General features: G+C 46.5%; 1 protein-coding gene across 2 annotated transcripts in view; it reads left to right on the top strand.

Moving 5' to 3' along the window:
* The first annotated feature begins 3,915 nt into the window (after positions 1-3,915).
* Positions 3,916-24,692, top strand: part of EPB41L3 (erythrocyte membrane protein band 4.1 like 3) — a 235,135-nt gene continuing 214,358 nt past the window's right edge. Inside the window, exon 1 of one of the 2 annotated variants that reach the window (XM_058692632.1) lies at positions 3,916-4,016. The gene's annotated coding sequence lies outside the window, so the exon portion shown is untranslated. The other variant, XM_058692634.1, reaches the window with a different exon arrangement.

Below are 24,692 nucleotides of genomic sequence, written 5' to 3'. Positions count from 1 at the left end.
AAAACTGAGCAGATTAAAGGAGAACAAAGAGACATGTCGGCGAAATGTAATGTGTGATCTTGGATTGGATTCTGAACCAGAAATGGAAAAGAAACGTTGTGGGGAAAGTTGGTGAAATTTGAGTGGGTTCCATGGATTGGTTGTACACGTGGTGCTTATGTGGGAGAGAATCCTGGCTTGGGAGAGATATATACACTGGAGTATTGAAGGATGATGGGAATCATGTCTACACTTGTTCCTAAATGGCTCAGAGGGAGAATACAGATCATGAGTCGCTATCTGTCTGTCTGTCTAGAGAAAGTGCAAGAGAGATCGAATGCAACATGATAACAATCGGGAAAGCCAGGAGAGAAGGACATAGGCGTTCTCTGTGCTATTTTTCCATGTGTTTGTAAGTTCGGGGTTATTTCTTTTTTTTTTTTTTTTTTTTTTTTTAACGTTTTTTTATTTATTTTTGGGACAGAGAGAGACAAAGCATGAACCGGGGAGGGGCAGAGAGAAAGGGAGACACAGAATCGGAAACAGGCTCCAGGCTCCGAGCCATCAGCCCAGAGCCTGACGCGGGGCTCGAACTCACGGACCGCGAGATCGTGACCTGGCTGAAGTCGGACGCTTAACCGACTGCGCCACCCAGGCGCCCCGGGGTTATTTCAAAATAAATCGTTGAAAAGTGATTTCATTGGTCACGGAGCCTAATCCTATCCTACAGAAAGGAAAAAGTGAATGGTGACACTCTGAGCCCCCAAAGTTCTGAACCAACAGTAACCTCTAAAGATTTATGGGTTTCACTTAACAGGCAACTCAGTAGCGTCCAGAGTTAACTGCTCATTCAAAACATGTATCTAAGAAGTGCAGGCTGCACCACCAGCAGCACTTGGAAAAAAGGGTGTGTTTTGTTTGTTGGAAGGACTGGGCTGGAGAGCTACATTCTCCTGTTAAAGAGGTCAGAGGCAATTTGGAAGGTTAGATGGCGAAACGTTGTGAAACCACAGCATTGTGCGGACAGCCTGAAGGGGCAGGGCATGGTTAGCCCCGGCGAAAGGAGTCACATGGGGGAACTGTTATCTGTCTTAAGCAATTTGGAGGGCTTCCTTGTGAAATAGGTGGCAGACATTTGTATGACAACCATGGATAAAAACAGAACCAACCAGAGGAAAAAAACGTAGGGCCACTCACCTCGTCTTCAAGTAAGGAAGACGAAATGGGTTCGGGGTTAGTGAGGTTCTTATCGCGGGGAATGCACAGGCAGCAGGAGCGCTTGATAGAAATGTTCCATCAGAAACAAATGTCAAAAGTATGAGGGGATCATGTAGCTCCTTTTGAGCACTGCTTACCATAGGAGCTACTACTTAGTGAATGCTTACTACATGCAAAACGTCACAGTGCCAAGTGGTACCGGTGCATTCCCTCAGTTCACCCTTATGACAGCTCTACCGGGAAGGTGCCCTTCTGCCCTGTTCACAGATGAGGAAAATAAAGCTCACATGCAAATCAAGCATGTCACACACGGAAGTGTTGGAACCAAGATTCAGCCCTCTGTCTGCTGAAACCATAAGCCACTCCGGGATTCTCAGCCTCGAGTCATTGGTACGTCCAATGGACCAGAGTCCCTGGATTTCTTTCACTGTCAAAAGACTCTGCAATGTTCTCTTTTTTTTTTTTTTCCAGGTAATTTATTATTTTTTTTAATTTTTTTTAACATTTATTTATTTTTGAGACAGAGAGAGACAGAGCATGAATGGGAGTGGGGTGGGGGGCAGAGAGAGAGGGAGACACAGAATTGGAAGCAGGCTCCAGGCTCTGAGCCATGAGCCCAGAGTCTGACGCGGGGCTCGAACTCATGGACCGTGAGATCGTGACCTGAGCTGAAGTCGGACGCTTAACCGACTGAGCCACCCAGGCACCCCGGTAATTTATTTTTTGAGAGAGAGAGAGAGAGTGCACATGAACAGGGAGGGGCAGAGGGAGAGAGAGGGAGAGAGAGAGAGAGGGAGAGAGAGAGAGAGAGAGAGAGAGAGAGAGAGAGAGAGAGAGAGAATCTTAAGCAGGCTCCACACTTGCTTAGCTTAGGGCTCAATACCGCGACCCTGAAGTCGTGACCTGAGCCAAAATCAAGAGTCAGATGCTCAACCGACCGAGCCACCCAGGTGCCCCCGGTAACTTTCTCTTTCAAGTCTTTCTCACTCCTCTTCCTACATGATGTTTTCTCACTTGAGTCCCAGCTCCTTCTATTAGGAAAATGTACCTTTTCCAGTTGTTCATGCTTCACCTGACTGTCAACACATCAGATACGTATCTGGGTTAAGGACCATTACTGCCCCCATCTCCACCCCTACCCCCAATTTTTATCAGGTAATCCCCCTGTTATTGAGGCCACTTACACTCAAATCTGAACAAGCCACACCTTCAGTCTACTCATTGTTTCACCCAGTCCAGGTCAAAGTGCAATTCATTAAGCAAGCACTTTATCTGGAGTATTGAAATACCTCTGTGAATGTTTTGCCTCTGAACCGTGCTACCTGGTTACAGGGTGGGGTGTGGGGGGTGGAGTTTGCTACTAGTCCCCAAAGTGGACCCAAGGTGTTAGGATCTGGACAGGGGCTATAAGGCAGCTTTCCAAGTTGCTTAGCAACAGTTGACAGATTATGGCTTCTTGACTGGTTCCAACCGTCCCAAACACGCCCTATGAAGAGCCATGTCTGTCTTCCTTTTCCTCCTGCCTCACCCTGCGGAGGATTCTACAAGGCGCCGTTAGACAAGAGTGTGCACGTGCATGCTTTATCGCAGGTAACAGTGCCACCTCCTGCACTCACAAAACATAGATGTTTCCCCAATGGGCTATAAAATGTGCTATTTGGGAAGTTAATTTTGAAATGTTGTTCAACTAATAGGTAGTTGGCAATGTACCTCTTTCACATAGATACTCCAGGAGTGCGACGTTTCTGGTTGATGGCATGGCTTTCCAGAGAAGTACTTTTCATATTTTTATAGTTTTTCTCCTCTGTAAGACTTTACCAAGTCAGCTTCCCAGAAAGCATGATTTCAGGTCCTACTGAAGAGGCAGAATGGAGCGCACTTGGATGAGAGGAAGAAGAAAGAACAGTAACGTTCCTTTTGTTTACTTAAAAGGCCCAAGAGTTGTGCAAAACACAGGCTTCCCATGTGCTCCGGCGTGAGTTTTCGTGGCCTGGACAGGAGGCCCCAGGATCAAGCAAGCTGGCACACAGGCACGCTGGCTCTTCAGGACTGCTGCCTCCATAGGCAACAGGAGGGATAGGTGGCTTTCTGGATGCTGGAACCCTAGGTTCCTCCAGGGCAGTCGCGCAAATTGGGTGAGAAAAGACAGGATCCCAGGACTTAAGTTCACATTTTGGCTACTTCGAGTGAACTTTAAGCAAACACAACGCCCAAACCACTTTCTAGCTCACATCGCAGCACACAGATTGCGCTGTGACGTTAACTCTTTTCAGAGATTGCATACCAGCAAAAACAAAAAACAAACAAACAAAAAACCCCCACAAGTATCCAGGTCTCCCTAACGCACACGGAGGGCATTTCTCATATCCTCTCTCTTTCCTCCAGTCCCCAACCTACAGAAAATTGGGTGTGTGCGTGTTCATGTGCGTGACGGATTCTTCCCCTGCTTGCAAAGCCGAAGCCTAAGCTTCCAGACCTCGCGGCTTCTAAAGCCCAGGGAGGCCTGGAAGGAGACCCGCTCTCAGCGAACCGGCCGCACGGAGGCGGGGAGCGGGGCGGGGCCGAGCGCTGGGACCGCCCAGGCGCGGGGCACAGCCAACCAACGCACGGGGAGGGCCGGCCGGCGCGGGCTGAGCGGCGCGGGCTGTCACAGGCGCCCGACGCGCGCTGCAGGTGGCAACTTGGAGGTGCCGCCGCCACCGCTGCAGGAGCAGCCCGGGTCTGGCGGCCCCTTCCAGTCTCCGACAGCCCTTTCCCGCCGCCGAGCCCGACACTGGACCCGGGAGAATCCGGAGGAAAAAGCCGCTGCGCAGGGACCTGTAAGCAGCCCTACCTCTCTTCTGCCCTTGCGCTACTTTTTTTCTTCGAGGAAGGTTGTGCCTGGGGGCTGCGAACAGGCTCCAGGAGAGGCTGGAGACGAAGGCTTCGGGTGACTCAGGTGAGCGCTTCTTCTTTCCGGTGCCCCATCCCTGTTCGCAGCCGGGAGCTGGCTGGGACATCGGCTCGCCCAGTGGGCAGGAGCCGGGGCGCGGGCGCCTGCCCTTGGCTCGAGGTCGATGAGGGAGAAAGCGAGGAAGGGGCGAGGCTGGTCCGGCCGGGGGCTGTCTGCCCGGGCCCGCCCAGAATCGGCAGGGACTCTCGGGCGGGCACCCCAAGGCGGGTGGACAGGCAGAGAGATGCTCTGAGATGGCCAGAGGGCTTGCACTCTGGTTCAAGCTGGCGGGGATCGCCCCCGTGCGCGCCGTTCGGGAGCCGCAGCGGAGCCGGGCGCGGCGCCTTTGCGAAGCCCTGGAGAGAGCGCGTTGGGCCGGGCGAGCGCAGGAATCTTCAATCCCCGCGAGCCAGAGGCGCTGGAGGACGTCATCCCTCTCGGCCCCGGCAACTCCTCCTCCGCCCCTTTCGCCTCCACCCCTCCGCGCCGGCGGTTCAGCCTATTCGGAGATTCCGTGCCTTTGCCAACGCGCGAAGTGGCTGCTGCTGTCACTACCCTCCCTGCCCTCGCTGGAATTGGAACGCCCCGGGGTCCGGCTCTCCGGCCTTGGCCGCCTAGTTGTGCTCCAGAGACGAGTGGGGCTGGCCAGTTCTCCGCGCGGAGGGCGGAGGTGAGCGCGGACTCGCTTTCCAGTGCTCCCGCTAGCCATCCCGCCCGCCCCCCCCCCCCCACTCCCCTGCAGCTTGAAGCGCTAGCTCAGGAAGCAGAATCTCAGAAGCAAGACCTTTCTTGCTCTGGGAAATTGGGGGGTGCCGGTGGTGAAGGTGGAGGGGAGCTGCTAGGATGGTGCAAGCTTGGAGGAGAGGCGAGAGCCTCTGCCTCCATCTGGGCGTTTCAGCCCCTGCCTTAAAGTGGCCAGGGGTTCCGACCTCCGCGTCCCGGCTCACGGGGTGAGGGTGCTGGTGGCAGTGTGTGTGTGTGTGTGTGTGTGTGTGTGTGTGTGCGCGCGCGCGCGCGCGCCAGGGTGAGCGTGTGCGATCCTCCGCGAGGCAGAGGCACAGGAGCCCGCTCCCCCTGCTCAGAGGAGCCGAGCCGCAGGGCCCTTCAGCCCCTCACCGCAAGTGGCGCGCAACTGCATCCCAGCAACTCAGCGCTGCTGCCTCCTTTCCTCCCGCTCCAGTTCCCAGGCCCCTCCACCTGGGTGCGTCCCAGGGTGGAAATCATCTGGCCAGAGGTTGCGGGTAGAGGATCGAGGCGTCCTCCCAGGCCAATGAAGCGGTTTCTCAAAACCCAGGGGAGCGCCCCGCGCAGGGCATTTCATTTTCCCGCGGCGGGGCTGTAAGGACCTCGCGTGGAGGCTGGTGGAGGCTGGCAGAGGCAGGCGCGCGCTCGAGGGAGGGCGTCGTGTCACTTGGGAAGCCGAAGTTGGGGCCGCTGAGCAGCCGAACGCCCCTGGGCGCATCTTGCTCCGAGGCCAGGGAGCTAGGCCCGCGCGGGCAGGCTGGAGGCGTGCTGCTCCGGAGGTGGGGTGGCCGGGGACCCGCTGCCGGAGGGCGCCACTGGGTCGCGTTGCCGGGGAGAAGAGGGCGGGGGGGGTGGGCGGGTCTGGGCAGGCCGGCGAGGGCTCGTCGGGGCTGCGGCAGTGTCGGCGGCACCGGAGTTGCGCTGAAAGTTGAGGACGGGGGTCTTCACTGTGTGGTTAACAGCCCTCGCGGCCACTGCGGATTCAGGAGCAGCAGCCGCGCGGCGTGTTGGGCCTCCCCTTTGGCCCGCGGGCCACGGCTTTCGCTTTTCTTTCTGTCTCTGAGCCGGGAAAGCCTGGGTGCAGGTGGCGAAATCCCCTCGGGAACGGGAGGCGGCGTCCAATAAACGCGGAAAGGGGAAACGCCGGGATCCGGCGCGTAGTGCAGTCTCTGTAGGGCGGCGGTGAGCGCCAAAATCCCGGGGCAAGGCAAGGCTGACCCAGTCGAGGGGTCTCCGGAGGGGCCCCAGCGTTAGCGCCCCCTTCACCCCCACCCCCAGGCTCGGCGACAACTCCTGTGTAATTCCTTCCGAAGTGCATTGGATTAAGACTAGGCCGATAGAGAGAGCTGGAATCCACGAAATGAATGAAAATAGAAATGACTGTTAAGTCCCAAATCTAATTCCGGTTTAAACCTAAATTCCATTTGATTAGAAACAGACTCTAATCTGGTACAGCAGGGTCTAGGTGGAGGCCCCTATATTGCATTTCTCCGAATGACAGTTACTAAGGGGCCCAGCAAGGTTTGCTCTTCCCACGTTGCAATTGTGTTGCCTTTGGAGGTGGGAGTGGATGTGGGGTGAGGGTGAAGGTGTACACATCTCTACCCTTAATTTATAGCCAGGAGGGGTTCGAGTTCAGGTTGGTTTTGAAATGACCTTGCAGGCCTCCTTCTTCCCCTTCCTTTTTCTGCCATAGGCATTTCCCAGCTGGATCATTCACAGTAGAGACTTGAGTCACCTCAGGGGTTAAAGATCCTCTCTCCTAACGTTAGTTTCCGAAGAGGACTTTCAAACAGGCTTCTTTTAAAGGGAAGTAACCCAAAGAAAACATTCTCTGTGCTGAGGAGCAGAGGTACGAAATAAAATTATATAACTAGACTGTGACCTCTCAATCCCAATAATGGAGATAACCCTTCACTAGAATGTAAATGATTGAAGGCAGGGCTCCGTGTTTCTTATCCTTTTATCCCTAGGGTCTGAGATATATAGTAGGTGCGGTGTTCAATTAACATTTATACACCCGCGCTTGTGATTAAAAACTTTAGCCTGAAGACATTTAATAATTTCTATGATCCATCATTATTACAATCAGAATATTAAACTAATTGTAATAGTCACTTTGAGGACTAGTATGTATTATTTAGTTGTATATATTTGTAAACTTTAAACTTATTTTTACATATATTGTTAAATTTGGGGTTGGTGCCACCCCTTTAAATAAGAATGCTCTGGGTGCCTGGATGGCCTAGTCAGTTAAGCATCTTGATTTTGGCTCAGGTCATGATCTCATGATTCATGGGTTCCAGCCCCGAATTGGGCTCTGTGCTAACAGGGTGGAGCCTGCTTGGAATTCTCTCTCTCCCTCTCTCTCTTCCCCTTCCTCACTCGTGCACTCTCTCTCTGTCTCTCTCTCTCTCTCTCTCTCTCTCTCTGTCACACACACACACACACACACACACACACACACACGAATGCCCTTAAGATATTAGGGATTTTATAAATGACAGAATGACAGCGGCATGGCTGAAGTCCCTCTATAATAGTCTGGTTGAATACTTCTAGAAACGGGGATCTCACTACTTTCACAAGTATTCTATTTTAGATATATTCATTATTCAAAGGCTAGGATGACAAAGGTAAGCATGACACGGCGTCTGCCTCCATATTATAGTTGGTGAGCTAAAAAGGAGTCATAATTTTGTTGCTATTGTATACAGGTGAGAAAGGTAATAGGTCTTAGCAAAGTGAGCCCCAGCTTAGCGCAGCAACAGCAAAGGAAACTTCACTCAGGAGGGGTCTTGTGGTTTGGATTTGAAGAAGTTCACCCCTAGGACCGTATGTAAACAGACTAAAAAGAAGTTCCCTGAAGGTCAGCCTGCCTAGTTACTGATTCTTTCTGCTCTCTCTTTTGACCTGTAACACTCCACGTCCTCTCTCCTCTATGCCCACCATTTTATTCAAGAAGTCTCCATGTCTGTTTCTTCTCTTCTTGAGGCCGGGGCAGTTGACTGTGAACGGTTCATTAAAAAGACCCAGGGAGCCGAATGAGTCACAGTCCACTCCGAGCAGCCACTTCCTCCTCTAGAAGGAGAATAATAATTTTCACCTGCCACCCTGTGAGAATCCCTTTATGACTTCAGAGTTATCCGAGGTACAGGGAAGGAAAGTGTGAGACGTAGCACAGGGAACATAGAATTTTCTGATTCAGAGCAAGTTAACCAAGAATCACAAGACACACAACTGATTAGAAAATATAACTTTCAGTGTAGAGCTGGGGGCTAGAGATTTGAAAGCCGCTTTAGCATGACCTCTGTAGTACAGATGGAGAAATACAGATAGCTGTTAGAAAGTTTAGGATTTGTCATTTTGCCAGGGCGAAAAAGAAATCAAAGGTAGCTACCAAGTTGCTGGGGAGAAGAAAATTATTTATATTTGGTTGAGTAGCATGTGAAACTTTCGATTGGGAGCAGCTGATGCTGTAATGACATGTCCCATTTAAAAAAAGCAGCTCTGAGGGATGTCTAGCATGTGTTCTGAAGTTCATGTGTTCTGGGAGGGGTCCCTGGCTGGCTCAGCTAGTGGAGTGTCCGACTCTTGATCTCAGGGTCGTGAGTTCAAGTCCCACGTTAGGTACAGAGATTAATAAAATCTTCAAAGAAAAAATAAGATCTTAAGAAAAAGAAAGAAAGAATGGACAGCAAACGTTGAGGAGCTGTGGGTTACATAGCCCAAAGTTTATCCAGGGGGTCGTACCCTGGTGGGAATGTGGACAGAGCTCAAGGCACAGGAGCCGAGAGTACAGTATCTTGGAATCCTCTATAATGAGCAAGTTTAAGCAGCTAACTAGGTTAAGAACAGTGATGGGATGGGGAGTGGCTCTGGATATAATTGGGGCTGATCAGGAGAGAGCAGGAAAATAGATATTAGTGGGCAAAGAAGTGTGTGCTAGTCCTTACATTGGGAGCCCTGAAATAAAAGGAGGAAGAGGCAATCATTTCTTAGTGTGGACGTGGAACATGCAAACAAAGATGTGAATCAGAACTCGGCTTCCTTACTGCTGACTCCGGCACATGATGTAAAGTCTCTGAGCTGCAGTGTCCCCACCAGTAAAATGGAGTTAGGAATGCAACCTGGGGAGGGGTCCGGAACAGGTAAAACCCATGGCACCCATCTTGCATTATAGGTTAGCTGCCCTGGCAACCAGCTTCTGGTTTTCTAGAAGCAGGAGTGGAAGTTGGCTGGGCGGGGTATTTGCAGATTTTAAGTCTTCAGCCTCCATTAGAAACCTATGCATTTCTTGCATTTCCACCTGCCACGTGGATATCTTTACCCAGCTGTTCCATGGTCACCTCAATCTGAATATGTCTAAAACTCATTCGTCAGTTTTATGCCTTCCTTCTTTATCCCGGGGCAACGGTGAATCACCAGGGGGAAGCTAGTTTATGGTTTCCTCTTCTCACATGGCTTCCCCACAGACACACACCTCAGAAATGTCAGTGGCCATGTTGTGGTGGCTCCTGGACTTCTAACCCTTCAGATTTGCCACCTGTTCTGCCCCAGGCCCTTGTCACTTCCTGCTTGGATTTTTGTGCTAATAAGCTTAGCCCTGTCTCCTCCCTCCTCCCCTAACTTCTGCTTGCACTTCAATCCTTTCACAGTAGCATTTTAACTACATCACTCCCCAGCGCCAAACCTCAAGTCCCTCCTGTTTTCCTAAAATCCTTAGATCTGTATTCAGAACACTGTGTTCTGTCTCCTAGCTCTCCAACGTTATATCCCACTGGTCCCAACAGGAAACCTCGCACCTGTCACCACTTCTGATGCATCTTTTTAGCTGTGTGTGTGTGTGTGTGTGTGTGTGTGTGTGTGTGTGTACGTTTTATCACCCAATTCCTTCAACCGAAATGCGTCTCCTCACCCTAGATCTTGAAATCCTACCGGTTTTTCAAGGCTCGGCCCAAACACTACCTTCCTCAGGAAGTTTTTCTTGGTCGCGCTCGGAAGGTCCCTCTCCCTGATCTTTTCTTCTGTAGCTCTTTGCTTTTTCTTCTCACATGGCACATCCCTTGTATTTATTCTCCAGTGTGCTCCTACTGATTGAGAGCTTATTCATCTCTGAATTCACCACCAAGGGGTGCCCAGAGTGGGGGCTCAAGGACTTTTCATTGTGTGAACAATCATATGGAGCCTGAGAAGGGGCGACACAGGAGAAAGATGTTCTAAACCCAAGGCAAGGCAGTATGAGGAGGAAGCAGCCAATGCTTGATCAGGTCTTTATAGGCAAAGTGGAGAAGAGACAGTCACCTGGAACCTTCACAAACCACCCTTTACCTCATTTGTGTTTAATTACACAAATAGTTTAAGCTTTGGTAGCTGGAAGGATCCATATAATTTTTAATATCCTTCATAGTAGAGAGGCGAAAAAGCAGACTTGAATGTGGAGAGCCAAGCTGGTAGTAACCGGGCTGAAAGAAAAATGAGGCATGCTTGCTTGGCAAGATGCCTGTGGACTGCTGGAGCATCTGGAAATATGTGAGAGAGTTCTTGGTTTGGGGCTTATGACTTCATCTGCTCTAGAATCTCTTTTACAGAGCCTTTTGTCTGATTCCTAGCACGGCTCCCTGATTCACAAGATAGAATCATGGTGCGTTAATTAGCATGGGTAGTCGTTCCAATGTTTCTGATCCAGAAGAACGAAAAGACAGCCCTGCCTCTGGTGTATACGACATGTTTGAGGACAGGTGGAGAAACAAATTATCGTAAAAGTCTTGCCAGCTTCCAGATTCCGGGAATGGAAATGCTTCCAAACAGTCTTAAATATACCACCTTCACACTTGAGAGTATAAACCCATCCTCATCAAATAGTTAGAAAGTGCCCATTGCTCATGAAATGAGTCAGTAGAACAAAACAGGTCATGATCAGGTACTGAGGTTTTGAATAGTTGGGAATTACACACTTTGTTGTAATGTAAGAATTATATACTCAGATCTCTTCTAGAATATGAGAAAGTGGATGAGCTGTGTTATGTAGATTTTGACACATCGTGTTCATAAAGCTTACAGACATATGTTTCAAACTGGAAAATACGTTGGTCAGCCACTATATGAAAACATTTGGCCTATACATGTGATTTCTATCAGGACACTCTTCCAAACTCACTTCCTCTGACAGCTTGTTCAGCCTTTCCCGGCTGCAGCTTTCTCACTGGTAAGTGGAAATATTGGAGAATTAGTATCTCTACATTCCACCGGGGATGAAAAAGAACTTAATGTGATAAAGGGAGATATAATATTTTAATTACTAGCCTGATAGTTTTTTAAAAATCGGCAAATCTCCCCATCTCTGTCACCTCTTCCATATAAAAGCAGATCGTGGAAAATTCACAAGAACAAGTTCAAATGCAAGCAAATATTTAACCAGAGACTCATATTCACCTTTACCTAGAGAACTTATTTTTTTCCCCAATAGCCACAAAGCTCTGCAGAGCTGAATCATCAAACCAGGAGTCCCTGTAGCCAAAGACCATTTGGATAAGCTAGTGGTCTGATTTAAATTTTTTTTTCAACGTTTTTTATTTATTTTTGGGACAGAGAGAGACAGAGCATGAACGGGGAAGGGGCAGAGAGAGAGGGAGACACACAGAATTGGAAACAGGCTCCAGGCTCCGAGCCATCAGCCCAGAGCCTGACGCGGGGCTCGAACTCACAGACCGCGAGATCGTGACCTGGCTGAAGTCGGACGCTTAACCGACTGCGCCACCCAGGCGCCCCACTAGTGGTCTGATTTAAAACAGATTAAGATACAGGGTGCTGGGTGGCTCAGTCGGTTAAGCGTCCAACTTTGGCTCAGGTCATGATCTCACAGTTAGTGTGTTCGAGCCCTGAGTTGGGCTCTGTGCTGACAGCTCAGAGCCTGGAGCCTGCTTGGGATTGTGTGTCTCCCTCTCTCTCTGTTCCTCCCCTGATCTCTCTCTCTCTCTCTCTCTCTCTCTCTCTCTCAAAAATAAATAGAGATTTTAAAAAGTGTTTAAACAGATTAAGATACATTTGCATTCCACCTAAAATCATTGTGTCTTTGAATGCTGGGTGCCCTTTTTCATTTGCATTATAAATAAGAAAATATCAACACAATGTGAGAATGTTTAAAGAGATGTAGGGGTGGCTGGGTGGTTTAGTTGGTTAAGCTTTTGACTCTTGGTTTCCACTCAGGTGACGATCTCATGGTTTGTGAGATCGAGCCCCGCAACTGGCTCTGCCCTGACAGTTCAGAGCTTGCTGAGGTTTCTCTCTCTCTCTGCCCCAACCTCCCCCCGCCAAATAAATAAACAGACATTAAAAAAATTAAAAAGACGTAGCTACAAACCCTAAAAAATAGAATAAACATGGCGATCTGATACACAATGAGCAAATAGCCTGATATTATATTCAGAACCCATCCCAATGTGTAAGGAGTCGAAGTGAAGTATCTTTTTGAGTAAAGAGGAAGATGTTCATATGTGGGTGGATGCTGGGGTGGGAACAAAGAAAAGATGCCACCTTTTGCCTCTTTCTTTCTCTGTATCTCAGTGTTTTGCTTCCATGCCAATTTCACAAATTCCCTTTTATCATGGTCTTAACGATGACTTTTAGCATAGATCCTTAAGAATTGTTTAAATATGGTCGATTTTGGAGAATGTTCTCCCTTCCTTCACCTACGTTTACACTCCTGTGAGCTAAGCTTCTGTCCCCCAGACACACACACACACCTCAGTGTCTGTGTTGTTTTAGTCTGGATTCTCTTGGAAACAGACCTTGAGATAAAGATTTGGGTGCAGGAGTGAGACAGTCAAGCTGCCGTAATTAATCCAACTGCTCCAGTACAAGTGGGTTCTAGCAGAGTGTCTGGGGACAGACAAATCACCTAAGTTTTCTGAGTCTTTGTTTCTTCTTCTGCGGAACTGGTTCAGTAATGCTCCCCTAGCAGAATTGTTATAAGAAATGGAAATAACAGTTATAAAATGTCTGGCACATGGTAAGTGCTCCAACAAATACACCCATTCGTTTGTGTCATATGATGCACATTTTGTAACAGTTAATTCAAATGTGACAATTTATATTTAAACAATCAACTTTTACTCTCAATATTTGTGTTTCAAGCTTTTGGTCCTGACGATGTTTGTTTATTTTTTAGTAATTAAAAAAAAAATAACCTTTAGGGGCGCCTGGGTGACTCAGTCAATTAAGCCTCCGACTTCAGCTCAGGTCATGATCTCACGGTTCGTGGGTTCGAGCCCCATGTCGGGCTCTGGGCTGACCACTCAGAGCCTGGAACCTGCTTCGGATTCTGTGTCTCCCTCTCTCTCTGCCCCTCCCCACTCACGCTCTGCCTCTCTCTGTCTCTCAAAAAATGTATACACATTAAAAAATAACCTTTAATCCTGAGTATATTTAAATGTAATCTCTTTGCCACTTTTCAAGTTTTTTTTTTTTTTAATAGTAACCAAAGCAAAACACAATTAGGAAGATAAACCTGATAATCCTACTGCAAAATGTTTCTGCATTTCAAAATCAAATAGAAATTATTATTTTTAGTCTACCCCCTCTGTATCTGCATCATGCCTGTTGGAAAAATAATGAGCATCAGGGACATTTATCTCTGCCTACACTAAAATAATATGTGGCAGATTTATTTAGGCTCCTTGATCTTGAAGGCATCTACACTGATGGTTTAATTACCAAGATAATTAGGTAAAACTGCTGTACCTCATTTTTTTTTCAAGTGGACAGAGCTGATCTGTTTTTTTTGTTTTGTTTTGTTTTTTTTGTTTTGAAAGAGCTCTCTAATTGATAGTGGATGTAAGAGTAACCCATGTTTCCAAGGCCAAACAGCTTAATAAACTGTGGCACAACCGTACTTCTTGGACTTTGTCACCACCTTGCAACAATGGTAATTCTAACCATAGTCCCCTTTCTCCCGACTGGCCTTTAGGAAGCCTGGAGGATCCCCTGCTTGCAAAACCAAGCCTTCTCTGTGCTGGGTGCCCCCCACCATTTTTATTTGTTCTTGTTCTGGCCACCATGCTGACATTTCACCTCAAAGATCCCCAAGGCACCATGGATGCTCCTAAACTCGCTGTGGCCCGAACCTAACACGGAGCCACCAGGACTGCCAGCATGTGATGCGTTCCTCGGCCTGCCTCAAGTCTGGACCGGGTGCAGGTCGTGGGTCGCTGCTCAGGGCGCTGTTACCCCTGTGGCCCCGTGAGGTCCACTAGTCACCCCTTGCCTTGACGACACCACCACATAGCAATGCCATTCAGTGGACTCTGTGATCGCACAGATGCGGCTCTTACCCCTGGGATTCAGGCGCAAGCATCTGGGTTCTAGAATGGAGGACGGAGCAAGGCATACTCTGTATCGCACTCCGAGTCTGTTACAACTTCTGTGTTTTCATATACAATGCTTGGTACATGGTAAATCTGAGCAAGTATACCCAACTTGTAAGCTTATGAAATTGTGGAATTTATCAGATAGGCTTCCTGGGGAAACAAGGCAGGATTTTATGCCAAAGCGTAATAGGGGGTTAGATATAGAAAGATTACCACGACTGTGAGTGGGGAAGTCTAATGGCACAAGAGGACAGGAAGTTAGAGGGGCAGCTGGAAGGTTTTGCATTTCCTGTCGCATCCACACTGGCCTCGGGCCGAGATTTGCCCGTTGGTTATTTTCTCTCTTGACCTGGGTCCTTTCTCAGGAGGCTCTTTGCTTTTTCTCTTATGGTTAGATATTGGAAACACAGAAGATCTTATTTTTTAAAAGGCAGGATGACTTAGATACTTTTCTGCCACAAAATTTATGAATTCCGGGGAATATTATCATGTTGCAACATCGTCTGCATTGTATTTATAAGGGATGAGTAATTCGTGCTATTCTTAGCCATTTCAAAAGCATATGAAAGATGAAAATTAATTAGGTAATGCACCAATGAGTAATGCTGTACATGTGACCCGGTTGTCAGACCTTTTCCCTGAGTAAAAAAGTATCATGATGTTTTGTTTTATGTCCTGTACTTTTAGCACACGAAAATACTCTTGCATTTCAGCTTACTTCATGTCCTATTTTGCCTTAAGTGTAGCTTTGCTCTCCCTATGATACGGTTAGGAGATAACTAAATGTGTTTCAGGAAAAATAAACATTGGTGTAATTTTCCAGATTGTGGGTTCATCGTCACTTAATTTCCCTGGATGACAGTTTACTCATCTTTATGATGGAGTTACAGCTGCTTCAGCTTTCAAATCTACGATCCTAAAGCATCATGATAGGTTAAAAACCTTTTGTTTTTTAAACCTGATAACACAGCACAAGTACCGTGACAGTTTTTACGGGTCAGTGTTACCGAGACAGTTTGACACGAGGAAATGGAAATAGCACTTTGCTATATAAAAGTCCTAAAGAATTCTTTAACAAGAATGGCATTATTATTATCAGCCCAAGTAATCTCACTTTAAGTCTCTGGATAATTGGTAATGTTAGCCTGATGACAGTTAATCTACTGTTTTTCTGAACCAGCTCAGCATTTCCCCTGCTTGACCATGTTACCCGGAATCTCATTTTATTTCCCTCTTCTTCTAACTCTCCTCACAAATTTAAAGATGTTCTGGGTAGGTTTTTGTCCCGCTATGCCGGAGAATCCCAGGGCTGGGAACACGAGGCCAAGGAGTGTGAGGTGGGCTGGAGGGAGGCTGTAATTTGGGGAGTCAAGAGCGGGCTGCGGGAAGCATCGATGGCCAAGGAATGAGAACAGGATCACTCCCTCCTTCCGGTTTTCTCCTCTGAACATTAGTTAGCCTCTGCCATTTGCTTGGCCACATTTTTCAGATAACTAGCTGTCAGCAGACAGAGCATGTGCAGAAAAGATAGAGCTCCCTGGGGGAGCCGCTCCAGGGGCAGGGGATCAACTCCAGGCATAGGAGGGGCTAGGCAGGTGGTTTTTAACTAAAGGAGTGAGCAAATGAATGAATAAATAAATTACTCTGAGTACAATCTTTCCAAAGCCTAGCAAGATGCTTTCTCCGTGTAGTTTCCATTGAAATCTACTGATAGGATAAACACAAGCTAACGTGTAGCCCATCTTTCAAAATGCTTTCTCCTGACTCCGTGGAAAGGCAGTGTCGGTTACATCTGACTAGCTGTTAGTCTAGTGGAAGATGAAAGTCCACCAGGCAGGGCTGGAAAGTAGCAAGAGCCTTTACTGTGAGCTGCTCATATGATACTCTCTGGAACAGCTGGGCTAAACCCCCAGTGACTTTCCATGGGAATGCAGTTAACTTCCTACTTGGAAATGAGTTGATTTGAGAGAAAGTGCCTGACCCATCAAGTTATTCCTCCGACCGGAAGTATAATTTCAGCAAGATTGAGGAAAAAGAGTTGAGAATTGAAAAACACATGCCAGAGGGAAAAAGCATCATTTCCTCACGCTACACCTCACGGTGCTGGACGTGGAGGAGAGTGAATGCTGCGTATCCAATTGTGTTGTGTTCACAGAAAATTAACCCGAGTCAACCCCCGAACATCATCCTAGCGCTTCCCACCACCCCCCCCCAAAACCCAAACTCTCTTAATAGCCAAGAGCCAGATTTTGTGACATAGGAGGTGTTCAATAAATGCAAATCGCTACAGTGCCTCAGCATTGTGAACTAGGACGAAAATTAAAGCACAGCGGTTCATGGATTTTCGGAAACAGTTGAGGTGTCAGAGTTAATCAGAGTAATATTTTAAAGACCTCTATTAAACCTTTCCCTGTAACTTCAGCAAGCATTGGCTATCCCCTTGACACCAAATAGAGTGCGGTGAGCATGTGCATTCTACCAGGGCTGAAAACACTGAGTTCTGTTCCAAATGCATTTCTTTTTTGATGGTTGGATGGTTTTGTTGTTGTAGAGACAGGCGGAATTGCGCCTGTGTGGGGTTGCTGGCTTGAGATTTATGGTGTAGTTCTTACCCACTTTGTATTGACTCGTCTCTGTTCACAAATAGACCTACTGAATTCAGGAATTTGTTTTTAGGCATTGACCTACTAAAGTATCAGTTTGCACATGATGTGAAAGCCAGCATCAAAGATGTGAGCAGGACAGGGTCAATGACCTCTGGATGTTTTGAAGCCTTTTATTGTCAATTGCCTTCACGTGGGGGTTTCAGGAGTATCTTGTGCCCTTTAGACACAGGTTGAGTAATGCTGCTGACATAGTCTTCCTCTTTTTTGAGCCAGTGGCTTCTTTTCAATTTCTTACATTTCCCCCATAAGGAATGCCTGCCTATCTCCTACTTGGGGAGGTTTGGGTACTCCTTTTCTGAGTGATTTTTCAAAGCGGAAGACAAGCAGTGATCAAAGTGTTGTTTAATGGATGTTGTGCGTTTTGTTTTTAAGAGCACAGAAATGCTTCTTTTCTTTAGCCTCTGGCTTCTTTGGCCCTCGGGGTGAAGAGATTGGAGTGATAAAAGGCAGAGACCTACTTTCTCAATATAGGCATTCCCCATTTTACAGATGAGTCATTTTTCCAAAAGTGTATTTGTCAGTAGTTGTTCAGAATTTTTGAGTTCTTTACCCTGAGAGAAAATGTTAAAAGTTAGGGTTAGGTTTCCAGGCTAGCCCAGACGACCACATTCAATCTATATTATAAAAAAATTTTGAAGTTCAAGCCCTGCGCTGGGCTCTGTGCTGACAGCTCAGAGCCTGGAGCCTGCTTTGGATTGTGTGTCTCCCTCTCTCTCTGCCCCTCCCCTGCTCATGCCCTGCCCCTCTCTGTCTCTTGAAATATAAAAACGTTAAAATTTTTTTTTTTTTGGAAATATTAGCATCATTTGTGAGAGTTTGGGTCAGGAAGCCACATGGAGAACCTCAGGTGAAAATCTTTGGCTGAGTATGAAGTGTTTTGTGATTCCCTTCCCGAACCCCTTATTTATCTCCTAGTGCTCATCTCTCTGGGCTCTAGTGTCCACATCCCGAGTCACACTCTTTAGGCTCTTCTTTCCAAAATGTATTTCTTGCTTCAAATGTAGTACCTTCTCTCTTTCTCAAACGAAACTATCATTTTCTTAGTTCTGCTGAGCTAATAGGAAAACAATCTGATTGGATTAACCATTTTGTGCAAACGATTGATAATACCACAACCTTTCCATGGTGTTTGCATTAAAAAGCAGAAAGTCGGGGCGCCCGGGTGGCTCAGTGGGTTAAGTGTACAACATTGATTTCAGCTCAGGTCGTGATCTCATGGTTCATGAGTGTGAGCCCCACATCGGGCTCTGCTGGCAAAGATGCGAGGATTCTCTCTCTTCCTCTCTCTCTGTCCCCCAGCCCCCGACTCATCCTTTCTCTCTCTCTCTCTCTCTCAAAATAAGTAAATATACTTAAAAAAAAAAAAAAAAAGCAAAAGTCTTGTAACTCAAATCAAATACAGGTTGTTGTATTTATTCCAGTTTGGTATTCATTTATCATTTTTAGAAGTATTTTTTTATAACTGATGCAGGCCATGGGGATAAACAAGAATAAAATATGAGGGCGCCTGGGTGGCGCAGTCGGTTAAGCGTCCGACTTCAGCCAGGTCACGATCTCGCGGTCCATGAGTTCGAGCCCTGCGTCAGGCTCTGGGCTGATGGCTCGGAGCCTGGAGCCTGTTTCCGATTCTGTGCCTCCCTCTCTCTCTGCCCCTCCCCCATTCATGCTCTGTCTCTCTCTGTCCCAAAAAAAAAAAAAAAAAAAAAGTTAAAAAAAATAATAAAAATAAAAAAGAATAAAATATGATATTTATCATCTCATAGGGAGATGAGTATTTATATACCACCAAGCATGGTATAAAGTGTGATAGTGATGAGTTTCAAAAGACAATTTTTTGAAAATATCAAATCTTATACATTGGGGGGAGTGGGTAATCTGATGCAACAATACGGGAAAACAATTATGCATTATGTTATAAAGATATATACACTGCCAACGTAGCATTTCTGCATATCATCTTATTAATTTAATATTGAGTGAATAAGATATTGACTATCTCAAGAAACCATTGAAAAATTGTCCCACATACACAGTATAAAATGTTTCAAAATATCCATATTAGCAAGAAATTGGAAACGACACAAATGTCTATGCACAGGAGACTGGATAAGTAAATTATGGCATAGTCACAAAATGAGATATTATACGGCCACAAAAGCGAATGAACTACAGGTGTCAACCAACCACGTGGAAGAATCTTTAACACAGTTGATGAAAAAAAAGTTGCAGAAGGTTGAATGATATAATACCATTTTTCTAAGGCTCAAGTTTTCCATGGAAAACTGAACAGCATCCTTTAGGAAAACCTATGTGGGGGGGCGGGGGGCAGGAGGATTGAATTGTAGATGCAATGATATTGATAATATTCTTCTTATTAAGATAGGTGCTAGGCTCACAGATGTGCTAGGCTCACATATAGTGCATAATAGGCAACTATTATTATGCCTCATAGTTTACACTAGGTATGAAATTATTGCACAATAAAACATTTTATGTGCATTTTTAAGTGGCCACCCCAGTTATGGGGAAACACCAAAGAGGAGCGGTTAATTCTGACAGGGAGAGCAGGAAGGTTTCCCGGGAGAGGTGATGTTCACCTTGGACTTGAAGGGAAAGTAAGGCTTTGGGGGTCAGGCAAATGTTGAGCGGTGGAAAGCGATGAGAGAGAGGGAGGAGGAGACACATACACAGAGGACTTGAGGCAGAGCCGCATCGGCGGGCTGCACGGGAGCTGTAGGTATAAAAACTGACATGAAGAGAGGATGGGGTGAGGAAAGGGATCTGTCATAGTATTTCTATGCAAGGCAACCAAGTGACCACGATGCCTATAACCCTCCTCAAAGACCTATAAGCTTACCCATGCCTGGAAGGAAAAAAGAAGCCACATATAGATCAGAGGATAGGGAAGGGTAGTGTGGGGAAGGCGAGAAACCCAGGTAAAGAAAACCAGAGGGGCCCCCTCAAAGGAATGGGTGAGACACTGGAGGAGAACTGGAGGTCAGAGAACCAGGACATCCCAGGCAGAAATGGATTTTGCCCCATGGAGGAAGGGATTCCGTAGCACAGAAAAGGGTTGTCTTTGGCAAAAATGGAGTAAGGAGAAGCCTTCAGAAAAGGAGAGTAAATGAGTAAATCTCAGCAAGATTCTAGACAAACGTTAATGTTAAAGAAGTTACAGGATCTACACCTATTCAGTTACCACATCCGGTGTCAGATATCCACGGATACAGGATTGTATTTTTAATATATTCATTACCAGCATCCGTCTTCACAATATATACACATTTGCTCTCTTTCTATTTTTTTGTCTGTTAAAAAACATCTATGTGTATACATATGCATCATAGCTATCTGGGATGCCAGCTGAGAAAGTAAGAAAAAAGGGAAAGAGCCAGAGAAAAAGAACTGCCCTTTGCTGAGCGCCTACTATGTGCCGAGCATTCTGCTCTAAGAGCTGGTGGTGTCTTCATTCCTGGCCTTTGCCACACCTCTGCAGTATGTGATGTTAAGAGAGAGCAAAATCAAGGCTTACGCAGGCCGAGTGACTCACCCAAACCAAAGTCGATTCAAAAAAGACAGACTGTGTCTGTGAAATCATAGGTTCCCTCCTTCTTTACAACCCCTCCAAAAAAAGAAAAAAAAAATGAAAACAAAAAAAGAGGCACCTTTAAATATTTTTTGCAACTAGATACCCTGCAAAGTTTAATCCCATGCATGTTGTGCTTAGATGGCTAGCAATTTTAAAGATCTGCCCCCCCGGTCTTGGTGCTTTACTGCCCCACTCTTCAAAAAAAAAAAAGTTTATTTATTTCTTTTGAGAGAGAGAAAAAGCATGGGTGGGGGAGGGGCAGAGAGAGAGAGAGAGAGAGAGAGAAAATCCCAAGCATGCCTGCACTGTCAGTGCCCAGAGCTTCATGCCAGGTTCGAACTCACAAACCATGAGATCATGACCTGAGCCAAAGTCAGACGCTCAACCCACTGAGCCACTCAGGCACCCTTCTGTTGCCCTAGTCTCGATGGAGGGTCCAACGCCTTATCAGTTGCTCCCTTTAAGGTACAGGCTGTCTCCTTAGTCATGCTGTTCTAACAGACGTCCCTGGAGAATGTACTTTGATAACATTTTTTGCTGTAACAAGCCTTGTCTCCTGGCTACGTTCCATAGTCCCTCTTCACGCACATTCCCTTGCCTTGACATGGCTTAGATCTGTCTTTTCTCACTGACTTCACTAATATACAATTATTTTCTTGTTATTGAAAATCAGAATCATGCTTTTAGTTGCTATTTATTCCTGGAAACTGCATGTTAAGATAATTATTTTTATCCTGCCGACACTCAAGTTACAACTCATAAATTTTATAGTCATGGCGCATGGCTAATGACTCCATAGCTTCCTGCCTGTAGCTTCTCAGTGAAGAGAGAAGGGAGGTTATTTCCTAAGAGTGGAGGGAATGCAGAAGGGATTTGACATGGATACAGTGCGCAACAGCTTCGGAGGGGAGAGGGGTAAAAGAGCCCAGGAGGCTGAGCAGAATGGTTCCAAGTCATACAAGAGGGCCTCCCCATGTGAGGAAGGGCCATTTCCTTCCACCCCAGGGCACATGGCCAGAATGGGAGTTCTGCCCCAGAGTCTGGCTCCACTGGAATGTGGGCTACCTACTGATTATTGGGAGATAAAAGTAAGCTCATCTATAAACATTTCCCGCTTCCAGATTAACCATACAGTTGGTTTTAAGTGGTGAGCATGGTGAAAACACTGCATCTGACCGTGTAGGGGAAGTTATTCTTTTAGAAAGCAGCCCCAGGCCGCCTGGGTGGCTCAGTGGGTTAAGCATCTGACTCTTGATTTTGGCTCAGGTCATGATCTCACTCATGAGATGGCTCAGGCCGTCGGGCTCCACACCAATAGCATGGAGTCGGCTTGGGAAACTCTCTCTCTGCCCCTCCCCTGCTTGTACTCTCTCTCTCTCTCTCTGTCTCTCAAAATAAAGAAATAAACTTAAAGAAAGAAAAGACGTTAGAAAGCAACCTGGAGATTGATTATAGGGTGATGGAACTTTCTTTAAAAAAAATTTTTTTTAACGTTTATTTACTTTTGAGAGAAAGAGAGAGAGAGAGAGAGACAGAGCACGAGTCAGACAGGAGCAGAGAGAGAGGGAGCCACAGAATCGGAAGCGGGCTCCAGGCTCTGAGCTGTCAGCACAGAGTCCGACGTGGGGCCCGAACTCACGGGCAGTGAGATCATGACCTGAGCCGACGCCCAACCTACCGGACCGGACGCCCAACCTACCAAGCCACCCAAGCGCCCCTAGGGTGATGTAGCTTTCTGATGGAGCTTTATGAATTCATTTTTTATAGCGAATCGTTATAGGGTGGAAAAGTAAATTGAACCATGAGTAATTCTGTACAACTATCACATACAGAGAAAGGGACATTAATTGCCACCTCCTACATATATGGAATAGCCTGACATTGCTCTGACGTGAAGACTAGAATCTGTCACGTGGCCACTGGAGTATGTTCCTGCTTCTTGATCTGCTCCTGTATCCTTCTTCAGCCTGCCTTATATTATTCGCCCTCCTGCTGTCTGCTCTAGACACAGCAGTTCTCAAATATTTCCATCTCAGGACCTCTGTACATCCTTTAAAGTAATTGACAAATGCAATGAACTTCTATTTATAAGTGTTGTATCTATAGGCATGTATTGCATTAGAAATGAAAACTGAGGAGCACCTGGCTGGCTCAGTCGGAAGAGAATGCTACTCTTGATCTTAGGGTTGTGAGTTTGAGCCCCATGTTAGGTGCAGAGATTACTGAACATGGATGAATGAATGAATAAATGGACTTTAAAAATAATAATGTGTGTAAGAAATGACAACGAAGACATTTTTAAATACTTTTAATTCACTTAAAAAATAACAATAAAAGTCCATTCCATGTTAACATAAATATTTTCATGACAGTTAACTATATTTTCCAAAACAAAAATAATTTAGGGTTAAGAGTGCCACGGCAATCTCTTTAATGTCTGGCTTAAGAAGAGAATGGATTCTTATGTTTGTTCCGGTATGAGAAACTGAGGGTGTGATATACATCATGTAGCTTCTGGAAACTTCCACTGTTCACTCCTGAGAGATTGAGAGTGAAAAGACCAATAATATCTTGGTATGAGTAGGAAAAAGGTTTTGATCTCATCAGCCTCCTAGAAAAGTCTCAGGGAACTCCCAGGGATCCTGGACTATAAGAACCATGACTCTAGACTCATGGGCCTTCGTTTGGTTGGAAATAAGTCAAGAGGGTGACTGCCAGATAATGGAAAATAAGGTTGAAAAGTTAAGTTGAGACTGAAGCCTATACTGTCTTATATGGACATTCCTCACCTTCTGGGAAAGAACTGAGCTTTCCTGCCAAGAGGCAGACCACAAGTAGGGACATCCCAAAGCCTCCCCGCCCCCCACTCCAACCACTGCCAAATTTCCACAGATTTGTATTTCCCAAAGGTCTTTTTCAATCATCATTTTGTTTGATCTGTACCATAACTATGAGAAAATCATCACAACTGTGATTTCCACTCAAGGAGAAAGGTGTTTAGTGGCTTTCTCAAGATCATCCAGTTCCTTCAAAGACCGTACAGTACTTCGACTCCCTAAGGACTTCCCCATGCAAGTTGTCTTCCCTCATTGCAAGGTCAACCCATGTTCACGGAGGGCCGGTGACAGAAATCATGGGCAGAAAGTGATGCAAAACATATTTAAGCTTACTTCTGTTATAGTGACTCAGGGATGCACCATTATATTCTCTTTTCTGATTCTTTAGCAAACAAAAATGGTTTATGTATGCAAGAGGATCCGTTAGACCCTTTGGTCGGTACTATTAAAGTGTGCATGTTGGGGCGCCTGGGTGGCTCAGCCGGTTAAGCGTCCGACTTCAGCTCAGGTCATGGATCTCAGAAGACGGAGACCCAGAATCCAAAGCAGGCTCTAGGCCCTGAGCTCTCAGCACAGAGCCCTACGTGGTGAGGCTTGAACATCACGGACCGCGAGATCATGACCTGAGCTGGTGTTGGCCGCTTAACCGACCAAACTATTCAGGTGCTCCTGCCACCTTAACCATTTTTAAGTGTGCAATTCAGTAGTATCACACACATTTACATTGGCGTACAACCAACCTGCAAAACACTCTTTGTCTTCTCATTGAACAACAACTCTCAACTTCTCCATCACCCCCCGCCCCCCGTGCCTAGTACTTTCTTTCTGTCTCTACGAACTTCACTCCTCTAAGTACCTCGTGTAAGTGGAATCATGCAATATTTGTCTTCTTCTGTCTGGCCTGTTTTATTTAGCATGATGTCCTCAAGGTTCCTCCAGGTTGTGACACATGTTGGAATTTCCTTCTTTAAAGGTGAACAGCATTCCGTCACATGCGGTATATTGCGTCTTGTGTCTCCGTTCGTGCGCCAGTGCACATCTGGGTTGCTTCCACTCTTTGGCTATTGCGTACAGTATTTCTGTGAATGTGGGTGTACAAATAACGCTCTGAGTCCTTGCTTTCAATTCTTTTGAGTTAACGGTAGCTGGTGATGGAATGGATTAGTAGTGTAAGGCCCCAGCATACCCCAGGATCACAGAATTCCTCTAGCATAACCTTGGCCCAGCCTGGTTTTCCAAAGTGACTGCTCATGTGGAAAGCCTGTGACACATGAGCTGTTTTCAATGAAGACTCAGCATCGGGGGGCTCCATCTACTTGAAAATACGTTTTATGTGATTTAATACCGTAAAATTTCTTC

This window comes from Neofelis nebulosa, chromosome 11 (assembly GCF_028018385.1).
Source record: "Neofelis nebulosa isolate mNeoNeb1 chromosome 11, mNeoNeb1.pri, whole genome shotgun sequence".
Taxonomy (NCBI): domain Eukaryota; kingdom Metazoa; phylum Chordata; class Mammalia; order Carnivora; family Felidae; genus Neofelis; species Neofelis nebulosa.
Note: the sequence above shows the minus strand (reverse complement) of the source record. Positions and strands in the feature narration are given on the sequence as shown.